The sequence below is a fragment of the Haemorhous mexicanus genome, chromosome 15 (assembly GCF_027477595.1).
Source record: "Haemorhous mexicanus isolate bHaeMex1 chromosome 15, bHaeMex1.pri, whole genome shotgun sequence".
Taxonomy (NCBI): domain Eukaryota; kingdom Metazoa; phylum Chordata; class Aves; order Passeriformes; family Fringillidae; genus Haemorhous; species Haemorhous mexicanus.
In genome coordinates, this window is record NC_082355.1 from 5,059,176 (window position 1) to 5,084,545 (window position 25,370).

At 41.9% G+C, this 25,370-nt stretch overlaps 1 protein-coding gene across 6 annotated transcripts in view; it reads right to left on the minus strand.

The window, feature by feature from the left end:
* SGCD (sarcoglycan delta) overlaps positions 1-25,370 on the minus strand; it is a 316,880-nt gene that overhangs the window by 207,157 nt on the left and 84,353 nt on the right. The window lies entirely within an intron of this gene.

Here is a 25,370-nt window from a genome sequence, read left to right on the forward strand (position 1 = left end):
ATAATACAGCCTGTGAAGCAAAACTGAGCACAGCAGCCCAAAACAGGTGAGGACTGAGGCAACAGCTGCATCTGAGCTCCCTATGATTTATCCATGGCTCATATCCTTAAACCACACCAAGAGATGCTTTTCTAATATTAACTCAGCCTAAGAATATTATGAAAAGCAAAGGGAAAAAACACCAGAGATATACAAGAGGTTTCCCTCAGAGGAGAAAGCCCATGGCAGCTCCAAGTACCACAAAATCCCATTACACCTTTACAAGAAACCCTGAAACCTTTTGGGCTTGCAAGAAGGAAGATTTCAGCAACCAGCACATGAAACTTTGCATACTGGAAGTTGGCATCATACTGCCTTTTATATATATACACACACACACAAATGCACATAATGAGGTTTTTTTTTGTTGAAGTCCACACAGCCCACATAGTCACACATATCAGAACAATCAAATAAATTGACTTTATTTAGCACTAATTACTTTACTGGACCTCATATGTTCCATACACACCTAAAGGCTCCACAACACCTTGCAGGACACCCACAACAGGAGTCAGGGTGGCAGACCTCAGCCCTGTGATTTTTGCACACATTTGCAGAACTCCTGCCTCTCTTGAATTCAGATATGAAGGACAAAAGGGGACCTTCAGTTCCTGTCCTCTTCCAGGTCAACCATGAAAAATCAGGCTGCCAACTGAAATGGCTGCTGAGTGACTTATGGGCACAGGAATGGCTGATGCTGCACTAGTTTGATCTGCAGGAAGCACTAAGACCTAATTCTACTGCTTTTAAGGGATTTTATCACTGGAGACCACAGCTACAATTACTTTTTCATTTCTACTCGTAAATTCTAACATAGAATAGTCACTAAAGAAAATCAGTGCTACATTTCTGTGCATTAACCCCAGCATCAGCCGAGTAGAGGAAGTAACAGCAATAGGACCAGATCATCACTGCGACCTGACTGCAGGGGCCTGGGCCCAGGCTGAGAAAGGGGGAGTTCTGAATGTTCCTGTTTAGTACAGTTTGCCAAAGAATATCTAGCAATGTGAAGAAGAAGTAACGGGAACTGTGGATGTGGAGGTGAAAACAACTTTATTCATCACAAAATGCAGCGAGTGTGCACAGCTCCCATCTCTCATGATACAACTGAGATGGGGCAACTTCATAAAATGAAATCAATGGCCAGGTTTCCAGGGAGCAGCAAAGTGTAAGATGCTCCAGTCTGAAGGCAGCGTGCTTCCTCCACACTCTGCTGATGTGTATCACACTACACAGAGGCAGGGAGCCAGACCAGGGACCATCCTAGTCAGCAATAAAGTAAGAAGCTACAGAAGATAAATGCATGGAAACCCTCATGAGCTGTAATTTGTGTTGGCTCAGATCCAAACAAGGGAAAAAAGAAGAAAAAATATATTTTAAAAAAAAAAAGTATGCCATTTGTGTTGCCCAAATCTGTACAGTTTTGCAGAAAGACCCCTTCACAGTCAGTAGGTCAGTCCTGACCTGCTGGTCAGTGTCCAGCTGGTTTCCATCTCACAACCTCAGAGATCTCACCACAGAGCTGCCAAGATGCTTCTTGGACCTCCTTGGCTTTGGGCAGCTCTTGCCAAGCCCAGAGCCTCAGGAGCATCCCACAGCTGCAGAGTGAGAACACAGTGTCCAGAGAAGCTGTGGCTTCCCATCCCTGCAAGTGTCCAAGGCCAGGCTGAACAGGGCTTGGAGCGACCTGGGATAGTGGAAGCTGTCCCTGCCCATGGCAGGAGGTGGGACTGGATGGTCTTTAAGATCCTTTCCAACCCAAATCCATATGATCCCTGACACAGAAATCATCCATTTAAGCCTGCACCTGCTGTAGGAGCTGGCACCGTTCCTACCCAAAACCAAACCAAGCCTGAACTTCCAAAAAATGCCCCATGTCCTAGAAATCCCAGAGTCTCCTTGTGTTGTTCCTCTGTTGCTGTGCTCCCCCACTCGCCTTTGATCAGAGGGAACACGCCGACAAACTGCAAATTACTTTCATTATCCCACCACTTCAGATTTTTACATTCAGTTAACATAGTTAAGTGGTATCAGATCCGTCTTCCACTCACAAAAGCCAGCATATGGATGTTCTCATTAATCAGAAAAGGCAGACAAGACATTTTTCCAGTAAAAAGAGAGTATTTCCCTTGGAGGAATCTCAGTTCTTTGCTGATGGAAAGCATGAATTATACAAAATAACGATATACTTTAGACGTAACAAATAAGCTCAAATATTAAATTTGAAGACACCATTTCTATCTTGGGATGTTTCCAGGCCACAAATCAATGAAGTCTGGGAGACTTTCTGTCTCTCAGGAAGCCTTGCTGTACCTTTGGCCTGTTCTTAATTCTTGTCTTTAGGCATCAACTATTGATCCTTGTCGGGGTGAGGACAGGAGCTGGCTGGACCCTCCTCTGACCCAGCACACTCATCCTTAAGATTTGTGTGTCATGCAGCTGAAGGTGCAGCTTGGGCATTGTGGCAACACTGATGAGCATCTGCAACTTCAGTGAGAGCAAAAAAAGAGTTACCTAGAAGCTAAACAACACATCTGTAAGCAAATATTACAGTGTAGTAGATATTCGAATTAGTATTAGCTTGTCTCATCAAATATTAATTACAATCTACCTAATTGCAACTGAATAAATTAGTTGGGTGGAGAAAAGATTAAATATTTTAAGTGGCTGGTGAATGAAAAATAATTGAAAACATAACTCCTTGCTTAAATACTAAATTTCTTTTGTTTTTATGCTAGGGTGGCCATTAAGAAATCAGAAATCCGTAAGTGTGTGCACTCACGTAGATGTATATGACACATATGGAACATGTTCATGTATATTCTTCTAACTTCCCTCCTTCCCTGCAACTAAACTTGAGTAAGTATTTCCAATTAATAAAGAAGAGCTCTACTAGCAGAGCCAGAAGAAAGGCTGTGAAACAGGCAAGGGAAAACACATTTTTAGTGCTAAGTGTTTAGCAAGGTCACCTGCCTCTGCAAAGGCAGGAAAAGAGATCCCCCAGCAGACTCTGAACACAGCAGGGGATTACACCAATTCATTAGCAGGTATATCTGCTAATTACAGCCTCGGACACAGTCCCCACACAGCTGAGCAGGAAACAACTGCTGCTTTTTGCTTTTTCCTCAGGATCAAGCTCAGAGTTTCCTGCCGAGCTCCAGGACAGCATCAGCACAACCCCACCACAGGCTCCAGCTCCAAGCCAAGCTCTCTGTTATCCCAAAGGATGCTCCTGACTCCTCAGAGCTCCAGCCCCAGGGGAAGCTGTGGGAGCAACAGCTCACCACATCAGCTCCATCTCTGCTGAAGATCTCACATTAATTTACTGCAAAGGTGACATGGGTGAAGAAGGGAATAAAATGAGACTTTGAATCCTTCCTTCCAGAAGGCTAGTGGTAAAAAATTGGTAGCAATGCAACTCTGGCAGATTTCCAACTATAACATTTAGGAGTGTTGCCCACAGCCGTGTCCCAGACACACTTTATCATTCACCATGGCTCAGTGCAAAACATAAATAAAACAGAAGTCATCAGCACTACTGGCACTCAGCTGTTTAGAGGCCTTTTTTTTTTCCCCTTCCCTGCCAAAAAAACAAATAGTGAAACAGGAGAGCTGCAATTCAAGTGGTAACACCCAGCATTAGAAATTTGGTGGGGGCTGGTGGTGTGATGGGAAATAAATCTATTAAAGAATGCAGGCAATAATAAAATGAAGACTATGTTGACTGAGATTAATACAATAAAATACTGTGATGCTGCTGAAGATCAGCATTGATTTTTGTTATCCAAGTACAAACTAATGGTATCCAGGAAAAAGGAAGTAAGTGATTAATCCTTGTTGAAGGAACTATTCCCATCATAACAGCATCAATGTTACACTACCAGGTTCAAGAGTGTAATTCATATCTTGCTGTGTTAGAAAATGCTATGACACTGAACAGGTTTTGCTGCTGTTGCACGTAAGTAAATACTTTCTGAAGATGAACCCAAGAAATGCCATGGTAATACTCCCAATTTGAGATAATAAACTCCTTTCTTCAGCAGGCAGTTGGTTTTAACCAAAGCTGCTTCCCAAGTTCAAAAGCATTAAGTTGCAGGTTACTGTCTAACTCTCCAGCTGCCAAAGCTGCATTACACTATTAAGTGTTTTTATTATTATTACTCCTACTGTTACAGTCTGCTTAGACTATAAAATAGGATCTCTTGGGTCCCTTAGATGTTTACATCTGCCCTTGTACTGAAGCTCTTTCAGCAGATGATTGTTTCTTCCGCCAGTTCAATTGAAAGCAAAGATGAAGCTACTGCAATGCATATGTCCTTGTCAAATAATGCTTTCAAAGGGTTGGAAGCACATTTGTGGGGGGAAAAAGCAATTCTGAACTCACTTCAGTGGTGAGTAGCAACCAGTTTCCATTTAACCAGACAGATCATCAAAATAATCAAGTAACGAAATGAAGCCACTTCTCCCAACAAGAGCTGACAGGTTTGTACCAGAAGCAGCTGGGGGATACAACCTTTCCTGATGGGACAAGATCTAAGTGGATTTCCTCTTACTCTAACCTGAAATGGGAATCGAACACGGAAACAATCCTGTCACTCATCTCAGTGTCACAGTTAAGCTACAGCTCTCCCTTTCACAGTTACTGGTTCAAGCAGGTCCCTTCATCATAAATTCAAAACAAGTTTCTCCAGCCCCAAGTGCACATCATCAACATTACCTTGTTTCCCAGCTCACTGAAAAGCTTCATTTCCAAATTTAGGATGGCAGAGTCCTTAACTCATTGGTAAGGCAAAGTCAGTGCTTTTATTTTCCTTTAGACTCTTCAACCCTTTAACACTGAGCTAGGGACAGATGTTTTGCAGAAGCTGGGACAGATTATCACTTTTCCAGCTTCCCCCTCTCCTCCTGTGGCTCACATATTCACACACCTCTGCCAGGGTGTTCCCAGGAGGAGGGCTCCACTCTGCAACCACAGCACTGCAGAGGTGGGATGTGCTGTGAAAACCTCAGCTGACCCAAGGGAAAGAAAATGTATCAACCTGTGCAGCAACATAGAATTACACTAACCAGAGAAAAAACATGGATTTTTTGATCCATCCCAACAAAAACTTCTACCCAAGCAAAGTAAGCAGGATCAGGACATTAGACCATAAGCTTTTCATACACATACTGTCCTTCTCTATCAAAGGTATTAACTTGACCACTATTAACTTTAATCTCATTTGAACTCAGCAAATTTCCATTATGCCAACCAAAACTGACTTCTCTGTATCTTCTTCAGATGTGCTTTTGCCCTTTTCCTTATTTTTCTCCCTTTTCTCTTCTTTAAATTTTATTTTGATTTTTCTTTTTTCAAAAATTTAATTTAAAAGACTCTTCAGATAAAACTTCCCAACCTTTCTGGCACTGGCTGCACTCTGCTCTCACTGGAACCAGTGAGCTTCATGATGGGCCTGAATTAACAATGGTCAGAAGTAACAACTGCCTTTGCTGTTCTGATCTGTCACTGCTCAGGGATTTTTGTTTTATGTTACTGCCAATTTTAACTCATATCCTGCTGGAAAATTAATAAGGAAATGCATTTACCTCCATCTACTATTCAATGTCATTGCTAAGAAAGCTTTTCTCCTTTGCTTAAGTTACCTCTCTCCAAAGTCACTTAACCCTGTAATGTTATTGTTTATCTCTCTGGAACATAGTGGGATGAGCTGGAACTCCAAATGTTAGAGAAAATACAAGTGTATTGAATTCTGTGGCACCTGGAGGACACACAGCTGTCAGCCAAGTGTGAAGCCAGAACCTGAATAGGGTTTTCATTATAAATTCAGGCTATTATTTTCAAACTTTTTATTTTAAAAGCCACACTTTTTAATAGCATCACACTCTGCTGCATTTCCTGAGAACGTGCTTCTCCTTTGATGATTTAAGCCAGCTTTAGCTATATTAGGAAGAATAACTGTGTTTTGGTCATTTTGCAGACTTTGAAAAGTTTGGATAAATTTGTTAATTACAAAGTCCCACCCATTGCTGCAGCTTTTACAACCCAGGGAAGGCAAGACTCAACAAAGCCCAGGAATGACACAGAAGGGGCCCTCACTCAGTGCAGAGATCTGTTAGCCTGGAGCGTGCATCAAATTCAACAACACTTGAAAAACACCAGCCTGACTTCCAGAATGCCCTTTTCCCTGTGTGGATCACAAAACTGAAGAGAAAGAAATGAAATTTGAGCTGGTAACCAGCCTGGTAAAGCCCTAGAGCCTTTGAGTGCCTTAATTTTAGCAGAAAGGACAGAGCAGGAGGACACAGGAGAGGCAGGATGTGACCTGGCACAGCATCAGGGATGAGAAAAGGGTGAGCAGGTGACTGGGGAGTGCACTGGGGAACCAGCAACAGCCCAGAGCAGACCTGGGGCTGTGGGAGGATGCTGAAGCTTTCTAGGAACAGTGCCATGAGTTTGGAGAAGCTGATGCAAGTTAAAAAGGACCACAAAGAAAGAAAAGCAAGCTCCAGAAGCTGGCCTTCCACTACAATGCACCTGCAATTGCACACCACAACTCCCTTCATGTCCTCCCTCCTCTCCAAACACACACACACACACATCCCTCTTCAGCCTCCACATGGAAGAGATCTCCAGCTCACCCATGCAAACACCTCCTGCTGCCTGCTCTCAGACAGAGAAGGTTTCTTGGATTTCAACAAAGTCAGCAAATACCTGCAATACTCTAATTCACCTGTAAAATAAGGCAGTGTCACAGTGCTTCTGTGGGGAAACTCTGCCTTAAAGTGCTGTAAATCCTAAAGAAAGGAGCAAAAATACAGTTCCCAGCAGAGCCAGCCTGAACAGCAGTGCCTGAACTGCCTTCAGTGCTCAGGTGCCTCAGAGCAATCTTTGATTTGTGCTGAAAACCAAAACAGCTAAAAGGGGACCATCAAACGTCAGGGAGTTTAGAATACCCTTGTTACAAAATAGGCTGGATTCTTGTCAGACATGGCCCTGCTGACTCCAGGGCCAGACCCAGCCAGAAATATCCCATTAAACCCAGGCAGAGCTTGGCATGACATGAAAAAACTCATTTAGCCACCACTGGCAAGGAAACCATACAGGGCACCTCAACCCCATCTAAACCTAGACATGGCTAAAGTACAATAATTAAATACAGATTAAAACTACTTCTACAGGGCAGCATTTGAGATAGAAATTGGCCTTTTCACTGATAAAGATTTGTATTTCCTGCAGGTGCACACTGACACACAGAGTTAGCAGTGCTTACAGGAGAACTGCCTGTGCCATCAGGTGCTTGCATCACTGCTCTCACCCACAGCTCACCTCACCAGCACCTAAATGTGCCCAATTAAATATCATTGGAAATATGGACCCACAGATATCATACATGAGAGTCTAGGGTGCTTTTCTTCTTTTTAAAGTGCTTCTAAAACTCCAGATAATATTGATGTCAAAACCACACCTGCAGTTCTGTGTGCATTTAAACCAACTAGCACAAATTCAGCTCAAAGGTTGGGTGGTTTTTGTTTTGGTTTTTTTTTTTGGTCCACTAAAGCTTAAACAATTGGATACTGCAAAAAGCCTACAGCTGCCTATCTGCATAGCACTGCAAATGGTTTGAACACCACTAAAATAAAATTAATTGACTTGAATTTATCTTTGGTGTGACTTCAGTGGGCCTTACAGGGATAAATTTGCCCCCTGGGTTCTGGGACACAAAAGGACTATGAAATCACAGCCTGTAGAAATGTCACTGAGCACGTTTGGATGTGGGCAAGCCTGTGCATCGAGGAATTCTGCTCATTACAAATCTGCAAACCTTTAGCAGCTTGCAAAATGCTGCTCTTAGATACATTTTGAGGAGCTATAAATAGACTGCTCAGCCCATGATAAATTATAATCTGTGGAGACTGCAAAACCAGAAATTACTATAGCTCTGGGTTCTCAGTACAAGCTTTCAGGACTTCTCTGAGCAAATTTTCAGACTTGAAGTTTTCATCTGTGTGTGCCCTTGTCTACAGATCAATGTCAGAGTCACCTCTGAGCTTTTCCCATTTCTAACAAAATGTAGTCTTTTAAAGAGTCAAAACCTGACACCAGTCATACAAACTGAAATGCTCTTGTGACATGCCCAGTTTAAAAACAAAATGAGAAAGGCTCAAGTTCCTACAGTCTGATGTCCCTGAAGCTTCTAATTTTCAGAAGCCATAGAGTTTCACTGCCTCTCACAAGAAAATTCAGAAATTTTGATGCAACCTCCTGAACCCTTGAGCCAGCTTGAAGTTACAGCCTCACACTCTGCTCCTGGGGATCAACTTCCCAAAGGGCTGAATTTCACCAGCCCTGAGCTGCATTCAGAGTAGAAATAGTTGCACATTCCTGCTAACTCATCTCCTCTTATCAAGAAAAGCTTTTCTGCTCTGATTGCCCACTAAGCTGGAACACTGACATGAGGACAGCACACGCTCCTCACAAAAAATATAAAAAAAACAATAAGTAGAGGAGGAAAAGTGTATGATCAAATTTGCAGTCTGTGTAACTCAGACTGAAGTTTTTTAAGCTAATGATTACAGAGTAATTTTTTTTTTTCCTTTTCAGATCCATACTGTGCATTGTGGTTTTCCAATCAATCCAAAGAGATGTGACAGCCACTATGCACTGACAGCCATTGCACAGTGCCCATTACAATTGTACACAGGCAATTACTGCTGGGCCAGAGACTCATGGGAAATGTGCTTTCCCCTTCCTATTTCACTGTGAAAGGACAACAAGAAGTAGTTAAAGTATATATTAATGGTTTTTCAAATAATATACTTGATTACATCTACTGCAGAATAATTCTTCTTCATGTTTCTATAATGAATCTGACCATGAAAAGCAGATTTATGCCCACAGTTTGTATCATTATAAACTCAACTCATTTGATGTGAAAAACCTACAGTTTAATTGCTTGATTTAGATTTTGGCTGGTAAAATGCGTACTGAAACATTACTATTTTAATTATGTTAATTTATAAGTGAAAAGCTAAATTTGCAAAGGCAATAACATTAATTATTTACTTGCCCATTAAAGCTGAATATTTATTACCAGGATAATTGGCTTCATAGTCTGCCAAAAAAATTAAAAACAAGTTTATGTACTGACTTACAGAGGAATGAGTGATACTGTAGCATCTCTCAGCAGGTTGTGTGTTTAATGGATTGCTCTGATATACAACTACATTTCTTTCATTTATAGTCTCTTACATTTAGTTTTTTCAAAAGATTTTTTTTCCCTTATAAAGATGCTGGTTGAGACTCAGAGCAAGCTCCTTTACTGCTCTGCAACCAGAATGCTTTGGGCAGTGTGAGGCACTTCCACTGGTGTTAATAATTTATGAAGATTGCATCTCACCTGGTCATCTAAATGTTCACTGAATGTAGAATTACACTGGGTTAAATCAACAGAAAAGGGAAACAGTGACCCAAAATAATCCAGCTCACAGCCAGAACAGGAGGGTTAAGAAAAACCAGTAGTGAGGAGTCTCCAGCTTTGCTGGTATTTTAGCTTCAGTTCCATCTGCAAGATAGCAAATATATTCAATGCTTATTTATGCATGCATCCTCAAAATAATACAATTAACTTACTAATGCTTACAGAACAATTTGTATATTACCTTGATGGAGGATGAAAGGCTAATTTTGATTGCTGTCTAGACACAAATCCTAATTCCATTTGGCAATGTCTCACCAAGCAAACACCTTCCCTTCCTGCTTATGCTCTTTAAATATGTGACTTTCCCAGCAGGTGCAGGATCACTAAAGAGCTGCAGCACCACGGCCATCAGCAGGAGCCAGGATGGACTTGTGTCACTTTCATCTTCCCTGTGGGTAAAAACCCTCTTTGACTGAGGTCTGCAGAGTGCACAGGTGAACCTGAGGAGGCAGCCCTGAGGCAGAGCTCATGGAGACAGTAACTAGGATTTCAATCAATATTTATTTATTCAGGCATCCTCAATACAGGCTGATTACATCCAGATTACAGTCTGAACCCCCAGCCATGCTGTAATTATATTGCCAAGGAAGGGCAGAAGCATCCATGAAAGAGAGGCAGTAGGTCAGTGGATTTGGCAGCTCATCTTAAGTGAGAAGGAATGGGTTGAACCACAGCTTAAAACTTTTCTGTCCTTTTTTTTTTTTTCCTGCAACTCCTCTGCAGCTGCCTGCAGCCCAGAAAGATGGAATGTCTGAACCTCAGTCTTGGGGGAACTGAGGCTTTAAATATCTGCATCTCACACTACCATCTCACATGGCTGCATTCAGGACAGTTATTTTTATTAGTATTGTTGTTGTTGATGTAATTATTATTATTATAAAACTGATACAGGGGAAAGAAAAATCAAACCCCAAAACTTCTAATTGAAAACCTGAGCTTTCCTGTCCATGTGTAACTCTCACACTCCAAGAAACTTCTGTCTTTTCTCAAATTATGCAGGACATTGATCCTCTTGCCAACAGGGCAGGCATGCCAGCATATCTCAGTGCCAATTTTCCCTGACTACAAAAGCAGCACAGTTCAGTATAACCCAGCACTGCATGAACACAAGAAAGCCAGGAGAATTTGCTCACACCCAACCAGTGATGCTGAAGACATGTTTTCTGACAGGCTAACTGAGTGCCCCCAGAATGACATGGGGTGATACTTCAAGTAAGGATGTTCAATCAGGTTGGAGCTGGAGCTGGTCCATGCCCACATCCAGGACATCCTAGGGGCTGCAGATGAAGGCTCCACGTGCACAATTCCCATGGCGGCTGGCATGGGGTGCAAGGCTCCCCACTAATTCCTGGATTTAAATCCGAGCTGGAGCTTTCCCTGCTGCCTGCTCTGCTCAGGGCTGCAATCAGCTCACACACATCCAACAGCCATGGAAGCAAGCACAGCTCCTGTCGTGTATCTGGGAGTTTGGTGCAACACTCCCTTCACTGACAGCCTGAGCAGCTCGGAAATGATCCATATGGTGACACTCACTCACACACAACGATGCTACTTTCCAGGCTTTCCCTCAGAAATATCTGACTTGCCTAAATGCATCTGCAGCTTCTTCCTCTCAGCAAAGCACAGACCAATGAGGGAATAGCTCAGAATCACTAAGCAGGGCAGAGTAAGAAATTTTTCTACCTTTAAAAATTTGTTACTTAGACCAAAGGTCAAACTTTCAGAAATACTAATTAGTCAGAAAGCTATTATGACTTCAAGTTTATATAAAACTCATTTATTTGTAAAATGCTTCACTGAAATTTAAATTTTTTTTAAGAACTTTGTTAACTCTAAGGTAATAAATATTTCTTTGGGAAAATACACAATTTCAAACTAAAACCCAAGCACTTTTATTTAAAAGGCTAACTCCAGAAGTTTTGTGCTGTTCCACTTTGGTTTCAGCCCAGTGTTTGCTGAACCTGGCCTCTCCCTGGCTATCAAGGTATTAATGGTCTGGCACCAACCAGTGCCAACACATCAGACTGTGAATTCCAGATCAGCTCTGGCATGAAGCAGCAAAACTCACACATAAAGACCTGGTATGAGGCAGGGGTGGTAAACAAGAATAATACTGCATGACAGACTACTAGCAGGAGAGAGGATGGCAAACAGAAGATAATTGTCAAGCATGTGGTATTTTTAGCAACAATCAACCAAAATGCCTTAGACATCAATTTCAAGCCACTTAATCCTCTTAATGACATGCTATGGCATTTGTTTGTGATTAGGGTTTCACTTTGTTTTCTATAGAAGATTCCCCTCAGACTCCTGCATTCAATGTGCTTTGTAAATAGTTCTGCCAGTATGCTGAGTATTAGGTTAGAGTTTACTTATCACAGTGCTAAATTATTCCAGCTGGGTCATTATTAATTCTCCTAATTTTACTGTCATTTGCTATCATTACAACAACGCAGCACCCTATGGATACATTTATTACAGAGCATAAATCCAGGGCTCCTCTGAGCTGCTGGAATGCCTACTCTGCAATCTTTATGCAAAAGCCTGAGGAGTGGTTAAAAAGAATTATCTTTAGGAAAACTTTTTAAAGGCTTACCTCTAGCTTCCCCTCCTCCACCCACCCATCACATTTCTGCAGGATGTTAGGTAAGTTTCCAGCATGTGATACTCCCCTGCAATACAGGCTATGGCCCACGGCAAACTCTTTCATAGTAAATGCACTGGGGAAAGGGATGCTGGAGAGAGAGCAAAGAGGATGGTACTGCAGTCTATGCAATTTCCATTGAGAGAAAGCATACATAAAAATAGATATTTAAAAATACCCTAATGTATATTCCTCCCCCCTTCAGAGAACTTATGCACTGCATATTTCCTTTTCCTAACACAAGCATATGCTTGATTGGGTCTCGATTCAGCAAAGTAATTCATTCAGGGCAGAGCTTTTAGCACCTGTTAAAACCTGTCAGACATAAACTTAAGCAGATGCTTCAGTGTTTTTCTAAATCAGGACTGTAACTGGATTTACCAGTGCATGAATTGCTCCACGTCATACAGACTGTGAAATTTTGGTTCTGTTATGAAGGCAACTGCCTACCTGGTTTGAGTCTGGTAACAAGAGGCCATGACTCAAGTTTTAGGAAGCTGCTCTGAAACAGTCCTGAATGTGCCAGTACTGTCCTCTTCCCCACATGATCCTCCCCCAGTAAAGCTGCAGCATTTTCTCAGGGCAGTAGACCCCAGATTAATAACAGAGGTACTAGACCTAGTTTTGTTGCTTCCCTCCAAAGCTGTCCACATCCTTAGGGAACACCGTGTCACAGCAGCCACCCCTCAGTTCAGGGTCCACAGTGACATCCCCTGAGCTCACCTGGAGCAGTGGTCCCTACACAACAATTCCATATGTGCAGCTGGGTTTCACCTTTAATGACTGGGGCTCACCCACACTTGGGAGCTGTACTTTTTGGTCCATCATTCAAACAACTGATCAAAATTATTAAGGCAGATGCTTCTCACACTCCATGGCTGAAATGTCCAATAACATCTGAGTTAAACACTAATATACTTCTGTTAAGACTTTGTTAAAGCCAGGTGTACACCCAGTGGTAGCTGTTGCACAGTGAAATCCTTGCTACCTGGGCATATGAAGCTCTGCTAAAAGAAATTTATGATCCACTGATCAAAAACTTTGACAGTCACAAGTCTGAGCTTTCTCTCAGGTATGAGAGCATGATGCTCACGTGAGCATCACACTCCTGGCTACAAAGTGCTTTTGCTTTCCTCCTCTCTTGGGTATTAGTCACACAATCAGAAAAAGAAATCAGATTATTCTGGGCTTAAAGCATGTCAGTTACTTCGTGCTGCTCACAGGTATGTGCTCACAGGTAATTTGCTCTGTATCTTCTTGGGTATTTACAAATCTCTGTTTCCCTTGTAGTGTCCTCTGTGATGACAGGTACTGTGTTTGCCTTCCTCCAGAATTCTGACAATTGCCCTATTCTCCACAAGCTTCTGAGAGTTGTAAATAATTCAGTGGGTACATTTCATAAGGCCACATTGACCCAAATATATCACAGTTACCTAAATACTCCTTATCTTGTTCTTGCTTTTGCTTGTAAGCCCTCTTACAGGGAACACTGTTACAGATCTGACACAGTTATTAACCTTTCTGTGAAGAGCAGTGCAAAATAATGGCATTTTGTATTTCTGTCTTCTCTTCTAGTCCATTTATTTGCTTCCCTTTCTTCCTGATGGACTCCTGCCTTCCTCTTACTTCCAGTGTGTTTTAAGTCATTTTATAACCTTTTATAGCCATAACTGATTTCGCCTCTATGTCCTTCTGATTTTTGCCTGTGTGGCTGCACAGCTGGTGGTGTTCTTGGCCACACATCTTTGGTTTGTTCCATTTGTACCAATACACAATACTGAAAAGCCTTCTTTAATGGGCTACTCTCCCAAAATGATCTTTGTGCATAGAGCCCCCAAAAGCCTCTATTCCACAGCACTGCTTCACTTAACAAGTCTACACAAAGCATTTTCAATATGAGAATGGAGAACTTTCCCTCTTCCAACATTTGGCACCCCAGCTCATTATTCCAAACAAACTCAAAAGGTGAATCCCTTTGTTAATCCATTACTCTCTGCCCAAGCCCAACCTACTCAGACATTCCAAAAAGAATTTCCATGATGTATCCTTTAATTCTAGCCAACAACATATCTGTGTCCTAAGTTGTCTGCCTACAGCCCACTGATCAGCACAAATTAATTTTCCTCACCAAGAGGAACACCCTTGAAAAAATGTCCCACAACCAATTCAAATCAAAATGCCAGCTGCTCCCCACTTACCCCTGCCTTCACAGCTTCCCTCTTAAATATTCTGGTGGCATCGTTTTTTCTTCAATACTTTTTGGATTTTGTACACCTTGGTCACGACCCCTCTTAATCTCTTCTATTCTAATGAATATAAACATAATTTTCTTAGCCTCGCCTCCTGTTTTATAACCCCTGAGGCCCTTTACCATCTTTGTCAAGACTGTATCCATAATTAGGGTATGTAAAAAAGATCAAAAGGAACGAACAAGAAAGTGCCTACTTGACACAAATTGTTACATGAATAAGCAACATCTTCAGCCCAGACTCCCCCTTCCCATCTCAACCCCGTGTCAGAGGGCAAGCTGCTGCTGATTCCTGCACATCAGGTGGTGCAGCCGGGACAAGTTTTGTCACTGCAGGGTGCTCCACTCCCCCAAGGGCATTCTGCAACATTCACCTTTTCTGCTGTTTGTGCCAACTCATTCCAGCTGCACACACAGACACCTGCCTTTATATTCTGCACAGGTAACCCAAAATGTTGGGTGCCAGCCAGGCTGCCCCCCACCCTCTGTGCACACACAGCCATGGACACTGTCCCAGGCAGCAGACTGCTCCCTGCAGGTCCTCACAGGCACACAGGTGTAGGGGCATGTTCAATATTGCTGACCATTCCTCATGCAGGAACTGCAGATGAAGGTAACACAACAAGTAGCCTTCAGTGCTCACAGTGACCAGCATCCCTCAGCTGGACACATCCTTGAATACTCCCCTGATTAGCAGAGAAGTTTCAAAGGGAAGCACAAAAACCATGAAAGTGCCCAGGGCCTGCAAGCTGAACGCCTTGCAGAGAATATCACTGTTTACTTATGGATTATTCTGTATGATATTCAGAATTTGAAATTTGCCATAGCAGATCAGACAAGTGCTCTGTTTAGACCATAAAGCTGAATCAGACAGCAGCAAAAGCAGATGCTTCAGGGAAGAGTTTGAGAAACCTTTGCAAACAGTTACACAACAACTAAACCACCTGGGCTGTTTTCTTCCTCATCTTCATTCACCAGAAAATAGGCAGATAACCTCAAAAAGAAGAATTTCTCTACCTCTCTCAAGCATCTCCCTTTCACTCCTTACCATTGATGTTGAATGGTCTCTCTGCTGTGAAATCATGTCCAACCCTCTCGACTTCAGCTCTTGAACTTCTGTCCTTGGTGGCACCTTGCTGCAGTTTGTCCCCCAGCCTCAGCAACTCCACAGCCCATCCCACACCCACAAAATATGAAATCACAACCCCATGACCAACTGTGCTGCTCTTCCAAAAGAGGCTCCTTGCAAAATTAGTGAATCACCCCAAATCTGTTTTGCATAGGCAAATTTAAGGTGTTTTATTACGGAAATGTGTGCCAAGACACCTCCCCACAGATTGTGGCACTCCGTGGTGTGGCACAGTTACACAGGGCTGATGCTGCATTAGGTTTACAGAACACAAGGCTGCAACCTGTTTGTAGTGGGGTAGCACCCTGTTCAGGCATAAAAGGTGAAAATGAATTTATTTGCCCTTGGCACTCTTTGCAACTACATATCTGCTGCTCAGCAGGTACAGGCAGTAGTAACAACCTGCAGAAGGAAATGGTGCTAAAACTGCAGCCCACGCCAAACTTACGACTCTATTTTTCTTCCCCATTATTAGCTATCAGATGGTTACTATGAAACATTATCTGCGTATTTCATCATGCCCACATTTATGCTCCACGAGCAAATCAGCAGCTGAAAATAGCTTTGCACTCCTCCAAGAAACCTCACTGCCGTTACAAGATCTAAAGTTGGTAGTTCTTTATCAGCACCTTATTTACAGAGGCAATTCCCACACTGCTGAGCCTCACCCTTACAGAGGTGGGAGACCTGCACTGCTGCTAATGCCACTGATCCTTGGAAAGAAAATGCAGCTGCAGCTTCAAGAGCAAGGGCACTCAGCTGCCTGGCTGGGTTAAGGCTGTAGGATTCAGCTGCAAACATCTACAGTGCTGCTATTTAGTGACCAAAATACCACCCATCAGCTTGGATGCATTAAGAAAATTATTCTATGACATTTGCTTTGTGGGTTTCTTTATTTCATTTGAGTTTCAAAAAGGTTTTTCAGTCCCCTCAGATAAAGCAACAACTTGCTCCTCCCCTCCCACCAACTGCCTGCAAATTTTGACTTAAAATCAACTCTTTGTGGATGACTGAGTAGCTGCCACATTACAATACTCTGGATCAGATTTTCATATTGGTATGAGCTTAAAATAACAATGAAGTTCATATTTCTTCACCAGATACATGCTTGTAGACAAATTCTGCTCATAATTCTGCTGTCCCCCTGCAGATGCAAAGTACAGGAGCTCACACCTATTCCACATCTACTACCTGGGCAGCAGGGACAGAGCTCAGCCTAGAGAGGAGTATTATTAAACTAGAGCAGGTCCACACTTTCTGGCCTCCAAACCAAGAAAATAATTCTATGAGCTCTTCTCTACTTCTTGAGCCACAAATAATCAGTGGGGAAAAAGCAGTTCATAGAGTTCCTGGCTGAAACACAGCAAATCAACACATGCTCTAATTCCTGCCTTTAGGATATAACTGGTTAGGGAAAGTCTACATATAGGTGTAACTGGGCAACTCAATAGCAACAAAGATCTATGAATGTTATTAAAAGTCTAGGTGATATAAGAAAATTGCAAAGTGCAAGCCTGGGAATACAAAACCACCAAAGGAAAAAAAGAGTAAGAACTTCTTTTAGACTTGGCTGCTGGTTAAAAAATAGAAAAGGAAAAAGAAAAAATATCTCATTGCTTCTTACTGGCAAAGGTGCTGGTTTGACAGCCCTGAAGAGAGATCTATTTATTCAAAGTAATGCTGGCAGCAATGGCACATTTCTTCCTCTATGCCCAACCCTGCATCTATTTTCAGTTCCATCAGTAAGCTAAAGGTTAAAGCTATTTATTTAAACCCACACCCACATGCCATTTAAATTGACCCAAATTATTGTCTGAGTTGTAACCTCCCTGTATTAAAGTCCCCTTCAGGGCTGCTTCTTCATTTCAGGCTCAAAAAATTCCTCCCTCGAAGGATAAAAGCAGATAAGGAGCACTTCCGAATAGAAATGGAGAAGGAAATGGGGAGGAGTTCAAAGAATGCCTCTTGGTGTTGTGAAAGAGAACACAGAAAATTGCAGTTTTCTGCAGAAAAATTCAGTTTCATTAGATAAATAAATAGAGAGCTTAGCTCCACTCATATTTAAAGATGTCACTGCCATTCCTGTTGTGAGGATTTCTTAAAAATATATATATGAGATAAAAATAAAAGAAAAAACACTACAGATTCTGCTTGCCTTCATGATGCAAGAGGAGTGAAGCCCACCAAAAGATCCCAAAATGAAAAAGAAAAGGTGGTCCCAAACAATCAGCCCACAGTGGAAATAATCCTCTGCCAAAGGCCAGGGGACAGAGGAAGAACAGGAACCTTCTGCAGTCAGGCAGTGGTTAACAGGAGCAAAGTGCCATCCCAGGAGTGAGATTATTCTCTAGGCTGATAAAAGGCAAAGGGAAAGCAGCATCTGGCCTACAATATTTAGCCTTTTCCACACAGTTTAATGCTGTGTGAAGCATGGTAAAAGCAAAGCTTCCTCAGCCCCGGGAAGACAGCTGGCGAGGCAACGCAGCAGGGACACCATATGATGGAAGGTTCCTAATTACAAAATCTCTGTCTTGCCTGTCAGAGCAACTGCACAGTGGTACAGGGGAGCTCACAGAGGAGCTGGGGAAAAAATCAGACATAGATAAGACTTGAAATCCATCTCCAGATGCAAATTTTTCCTGCCTTTGAGTGCAGCTGGCTCTCGGATCTAGCTCCAGCCAAAAAGATGAAGTTCAGATAGGTGAATATATTCCCAAAGCTCAGGGCTTGTCCAGCTTTGCTTCTGATGGTGAGCCAGCCTTATAAAGAGATATTCAGTGGAATATTTCTGGGCTGATGGACCACAGACACCTAATTCCATCAGCATGAGTGATAATCCCTGGAGACCAAAATACACAAACACCAAGAAAAAGCACAAGAGTGGGAAGTCACCCAAGAGGTTTGAATTTCATTTGATGTACTCTAGACACATAAATAGAAAAGAAAGACTTTCAACATACAGAGAGTATCTCATTATGTACTGATCCTGTTAATTGCTATTCAAGAGCCTGGAGGCAAAGACACAGCAGAGTTCTAACGAGCTGAAAACTATTGTTAAATACATCAGCATCACAGAATCAGAACTCCAGAATGGTTTGGGGTGGAAAGGATCGTAAGATCATCTCATTCCAACCTTCCTGCCGTGGACTGGGACCCCTTCCACTACCCCAGGGTGCTCCAAGCCCCATCCAACCCGGCCTTGGCCACTGCAGGGATGGGGCAGCCACAGCTTCTCTGGGCAATTTGTGCCAGGGCCTCCCCACCCTCACAGCAAAGATCAAAATGAGTAAAATAATTAAGAACAAGGTAAATGCCACCAATACCATGGAAGCAAACCCACAGAGAGCCAAGGGAGATAACTCCCACTGATGAACAGAACTCCACACTGAAGGACAGACTGGGACTGGTAAAGCTGATTTAACATACCACACTTCAGCCACACTGTGACCACACAAACCCTGCCAGACCCCAGACAGCAGCACCTCACTGGCATCACTGCAGTGACACGAACAGCCACATAGCAATGATCTTCTAATCCTGGCCTTTCCCTCCTCCCTCTTCTTTTGGTGGCTGAAGCTCTTCTTCTATATTAGTGCATCAGAAATATAAAGGCACCACTGTCCACTGGGAAGCAACTGAGCAGGGATATTTTCAGCTGCACTGCCAGGATGTTTCTGCAGTGCCATCAGGGGAAAAAAACCCACTGGAAGAGCTGGCTGAAATCACCAGTAAATATAATTAAGCTCCTGCTAAACCATATGACTTCTGCTAAATTTGAAGCACAAACAACAAAACTGGTTTATCAGCTTTATGCTGAGTAAGAAAGGGAGAAAGAATTAGATTTTTACAATTCAATGTGAGCAAACTGCAGTCCTGCAGAATCTGCATCATCCAACTGTACACGGGTGGCAGAGCTGGGTGCTTAATTTTTGAGACAACAGCAGATAGATCTTTAAAGCCACTGCTCAAAGGACTTAAATAATGAGTTGTAAATTAATTCATTACCCTTTGCTGTATAGCTCATGGAAAAGAAGTCAGATCTCATATGCTGTACAAGCTTTCCTGAAAACTGACAGGTGAAGCTTTTGGCCAAGAAACTGAAGCTCCCAGTGCTGGAGGCTGAGTTTGCTTCAAATCCGAGCATTTGTTTCCCACCAGAGTCAAGTTTTCATGAACTGTGGGTAAATTTAACTAATCTTGGTTGAAGTTTCAAAGTTGACAAGTATGTGTTTGGAAGAGAGACTGACAAAACCTTTCAGTCAGCAGCTTTGATATATGTTTCTTAATTATGCTAAAGCATGATGAGATCCAAACAGCTCAAACTAAAACAAAAAAAAAATTAGTGCAGCTGTTTCAAAAAGAACAAACAGTAACAAGGAAAATCTGTTAAAAAATAGCAACACGGATTAGTAAACACAAAAGTCAGGCAGAACAGTACACAGACTTTCATTTCAAAGAAGAAAAGTGGCCCCAGAAATTGTCAACTAGTAAAACAAGACTGATAAGCATTAACTCTCCACAAAATTAAATTACAGTTTTAAAAAGAAGGAAAAAAGCAGGAGCAATGAGCCCTGGTAGAAAAAATGACTGAATTAACATATCAAAGGAAGAAGATAGGAGAGTAATCCAGAGGGTAATACAAAAGAAAAGTTTAAGGGACACCTTGGGATAAGTTTTCTTTGAAGTACTGCACTTCCTAAAATAATAGGAGGGTTATCTAAACACGCCCATCATGCATCACAATTATTGTACTACACTTTTACTTACAGAAAATTCATTGCATAAGTGGAGAGTAAGTGCTCCTGTGGAACAGGCCTAATTAAGAAGTTCTCATTATGTGTGGAATTAGTGCCAGGGACACAGGAGCCAAGTCTGTATTTCAGACCCTGGGCTTTCACCCCGGGCACACAGAATCCTCCAAGGCAGAGCAGCCTGGGGGTGAAATCTTCACAGCCAGTGAGTTTTATTAAGCTAAAAATGATGTCATTGTCCTGTAGCTCACCTATTCCCTCCCCATTTCCCATCTCCACAGACTCTGCTGGCCTCTGACATCAGATGCAGGTCAACAACAACTGTTACATCACATGCAACTGGCAATGCTCCATTTTCCATCTATGCTGGAGCAAAAAGCCTTGCAGGACATTGAAACAGCACAAACCAATCTAAAATGTGAAGAGAATTAATCAACCATCACTTTGCAATCACTGCAGCAGATGCTCCAGGAGCATCCCCTTTGTGGGAACATCCCATTTGTCTGCCACAGAGAAGGACCAGACTTCTTTAGAGATTTACATCACACTTAGTATTCAAGCAATAATTTAATTTTGGGGAAGACCAAAAGATGTGGCACCAGCTGGAGAAATGTCCAGTTTCTACACAGCAAGAGATTACTCATGACTGCACAAGCCCAAAGGGATCACAGCAAAACCCCAAAGAGTTCATATTTTGCTTTTCTGAATAATTGGAAATGCAGGGATTGAAGAGTTTACAAAGAAATATGTACAGTGCATTTCCTGAGGGATTCCAAGAGTCTTTGAATGGGATAATCCTGCTTCATTTCCTAAGATCACCCAAGTCTCATCACAATGAGGTACGACTTTGGAACATGCTTTTATTTTTGGAGATTTAAGATATAGAAATACTTAATCCTATCTAACTGTTTTTAACTTCAATGGAGCCAATTTTGCCTCACTTTGCTCTCCTTTGCCAGCCCAGTTCCATGACCACAGAGCAGTGGTGCACCCAGAATGGATTTTCCTTCCTGAGCTGTACTGCACCCAAATGGGGTAACTCCCAATGAGCAGCAGACTCTGATTTCTGAATGTCCTTTTCCAAGCCATGTGACAGATGATACAAGTATCTCCATGTGATGGATTTACATCCAATAATCAAATACAAAACAGATAAGATCTTCAGATTAAAATCATTCTGGAAGTTTAAATGGAAAAGCAAATCAGATAATTAAACCTCTCTCTTAGTGGTACATTTTTTAAAGTGACAAAATCTATAGAAACCTAAGGCAGAAACATCAAGTGCAGCTGAAAGAGAATCATTGAAAACCAAATTAATATTTTAATTCTGTCACTATGGAAAAAAGTCTCTAAATGAGATGAAGTTTGGAATGAGTACCAAGCACAGTGATTTATTACCTTTGCCCTGTAATTTAAATTACTGTTTCTTTAATATTCACTGAATTCTTCCCATAGAGTTTCAGCCTCAGCTGACCACAAAAAAAAAAAAAAAAAAACAAAAAAAAAAAAAAAAAACAAAAAAAAAAAAAAAAAAGAGAGAGAGAAAAGGAAAAAAAGGGGAAAAAAAAAGCTGAAGGAACAGTGAATTAAGAAAAAGCCAGTGGTTTTCCAGTAGCCATGTCAAAAATCAATGAGACTGAAGGACCAGAGGTAGGATTAATAAAGCTTTCTTCAACTCTGTAGCTCTGCACTTACTCCCTAAGCAGTAGGAATGGGCTTGTTTGCCAGACAGACTCTGTGAAGAAGTTTCAAAGAAAAATCTAAAGATTCTTGTGTACTTGTAATGCAGCATGATGCTTTCAAAGCCAGATCAGCTGATCAGGGCAGTATTTTAGCTACACACAGACTTCAAATGATTTATCCAGCATTTACCTTATGAGGTGCTTCCCTGAAACATGTCCTCTCAAAAAGCAGTGAAAGTAAATTAATAAATATACAGATAAATAAATCACAAGCATTTGGTTTGACTGCTTAAAAGAATCTACAACAATCACTAAATGATGGACTGTCAAAACTGCAATGTTAATTAAATGAAGATTAATTGTTACATTTGCTTAAATTTAATACAATTAAGGGATGCATCATGTTTATATGAACTGATCAAAAGCAGATAGCAGCTTGCACAGATCCATATTTAATAATATGATTTTAATGTTCAATTGACACTTACCACACAGCCACTTTTATTAAACACATATAACAATTAGCATGGCACTGCCAGGCCCTTCCAGCATTCTGTCATCAAACAAATGAGAATTTACAGATGCTATTCCCTACCACCAAATCTCCCAGCTTTGATATAATTACACCCTGAACAGCAACATTCCATGGCAAGGGGATGGGAGAGAGTCATGCTTGTAAAATAAGGTGGCTGTCAGCTGTGAGCTCTGCCTGGGGGTGGAATGCAAAGCCCCCGAGGGCTGAGCCTGGTCCCTGAGGAGCAGCAGTGCCACTCACTGTCCCTGCACAGCCACCACGTGTCCCCATTTCCCAGCTGCACCACCCTCCCTGTGGCACATCACACAGGAGCACCAAGGACCCCTGCCCAAACCAGAAAGGAGTCAGACACCAGCAGAAGGAAGATGTTGGATGAAAATGCCCAAATTATCCCAGAAAACAGCAGGTCCTGTGTACAAAACAAGCCTGAAAACAGTTCCTGCCCCTGATCTAAAGAGAAATTCCTTTTTCACCTTAAACCTTGCAAGGAAATGAGTTCTGGTTAACCTCTGGCTGCTGGTACAGCTGAGGGGAGTTCCAGTAGAACCAGGAGCAGCTCCAAACACCACACACCCCTGGCCAGGCAGCCTCAGTGAAAATGGGATGGAAGGTTAAAGGATAGGCACCGTGGAAACTGGGCATCAATGGGAGCAAATCAACAATGGTCCTGAGGCACCACAGAATATATGTTCAACAAAATGGCAATTCCAGGAGGCACTGAAAGGTATCCAGAGTCTTAATAGCCCCTGACGAGTTTGATTTTGCTAACTGGAGGCAGGTATCTGATGACATAAGCCTCCATTCCCAGTATCCTCTGTGGCCTCTAACACTTGCCTTTCATAGATTATTTTTGTATATTATTTTAAAGATGGGAATAAGTATATTTTAAAGATGAGGATAAATAGAAGTCTTTCATGCCTTTACAAATTAGAATGCTTTTTTGAGCAACATGCTTGAGACAAAATTTAGGTTCTATCTGGTGAAAAATCTCAGTGCAAGATAACAAACCATTTCCATACAAATGAACACCAATTTTGGTGACTTCAGCAAGGGTTTTAGTGAACAGAAGCCTTTCATATACTCTTTCTGCTGTTCTACATAAAAATAATTCCTATTCCATCCACAAATCTCAAGTCTCAGCCTCGGTGTAACAGCTGCATCTACCATCCCACTACTTTTATTCTGACAGGCAACATATTTAGAAAACTACTTAAAAATTCAGTATTTTCTTAGTCAACATTGAGCATCCCTTTCCAGAAACAATCAACATTGTGAGATTTATTCTGCTATGCTTACTCACGTCCAAGTGGATTACAAGAAAATGGGAATAACATGAACCAAAATAACCACTCCTAAAGAAGTTTAAATTTTATCAATGACTGCCTTTAAAGTTATACTAAAATTTCAGAATTTCCCTAAGGGCTAGATCTCAGCTCCTGTTAATTACATCACCCCACTGAAGGTAACAAATCTGTGTGGATTTCTGCCACCTGGAAGTGTAGCAGCAGGAAATTCAGCAAGAAGCCACCAGTGTGCATCTGAAGGCAGCACATAAATCTTGTAAGGAAGAGAAGCAACTTTCACACCAAAGCCCAGAAGAGCAGCACTGGAGCTGTTTGCTTCCTTCAGGCTGCGTGAGGAGAATCAGCCAAGCACACACTCCTGCCCCTCAGAGACAGAGATCACTGAGTGTGGGCTCCAAATAACTAAAAGTCAGCCCACAGCTGGCCAAAAAAATGAGGTCTTTGAATATTACTGAAATATTTGGGAGTCATGTCTTTGAGCTGCTCACCAACTTTTTGTCCCTTCCTCTGGAATTTTCAGTGATGTGCCACTTGAGGCTGTTTATTTTGCTCATTTTAGCGTTCTCCAAATACTTGCTTTGTTTGGATATTCATGTAAACTCTTTCCATACATCAAGCAGATGTACTGTTGTGCTGGGCACCAGGATTTGAGAAGAAACACCACAGGCAGTGCCCTGGGACTTTCTAACTGAACAATAAATCACCCAATTTAAAGCTGCTGGAGCTGTGTCCCCGTGTGTGTCCTGCCAGCTCTGTCCCTCACCAGCACTCACTGCTGGGCTTTGATCTACCAGCTCCAGCTCACACTTCATTTTCAGGATGTGAATTGTTTCAAAGCTCATGTTACAGACCTGGTTTTCAGTGCTAACAATTATTCCTTAATACAAATGAAAATAACTGAACATATTTAAGGAATAATCTTGGTTTGGAGGAGGAGAAGCATCCCAGCAGGTGGATTTTCCCTTTGGGGTTTGCCCCCACTGTGTCTCCCTCCAGTCATCCCAACACCTCTATTCCACAGCAGCAGCTAAAGTTGTTGGTATTCAAGGCACACCCTGAGACCAAACTCCCACCACATGCTGAGAAAATATCTCATATTAGATCCTAGGACAGCTGCTTCACCACCACCTCGTACGGCATAAGGTGAGAGCAAGAGGAAATTATAAGCTGGAGAAGAATTAAAAAACCCAAACAACTCAGCTCAGACATCAATCACTTCTATTATCCTGCTTGGGTATGGGGGAACTTTGTGCAGAAAGCTGGATCCTGATCTCTAAAAGTGCCTCTGCCACACAGATTTACTCCTACAGGTGCTTAGGAAAATTATCTCTAATTATTTCTAAAATAATTCTAAATATTTCTAAATTATTTCTAATTTAAGTCTAACAGTGGTTTTTCAGGACTGACAAGGGAAATACGAAGCACCCTTCCACCTTGTAAGAACAATGCAGCAATCTGGAAATATTACAGCAATGTCTCCCTTTCACTCATTCTAAACAAAAAGAGGGAAGTAAAAATTTCATATCACTCAACACAATGCTATTTCCTCATAGATA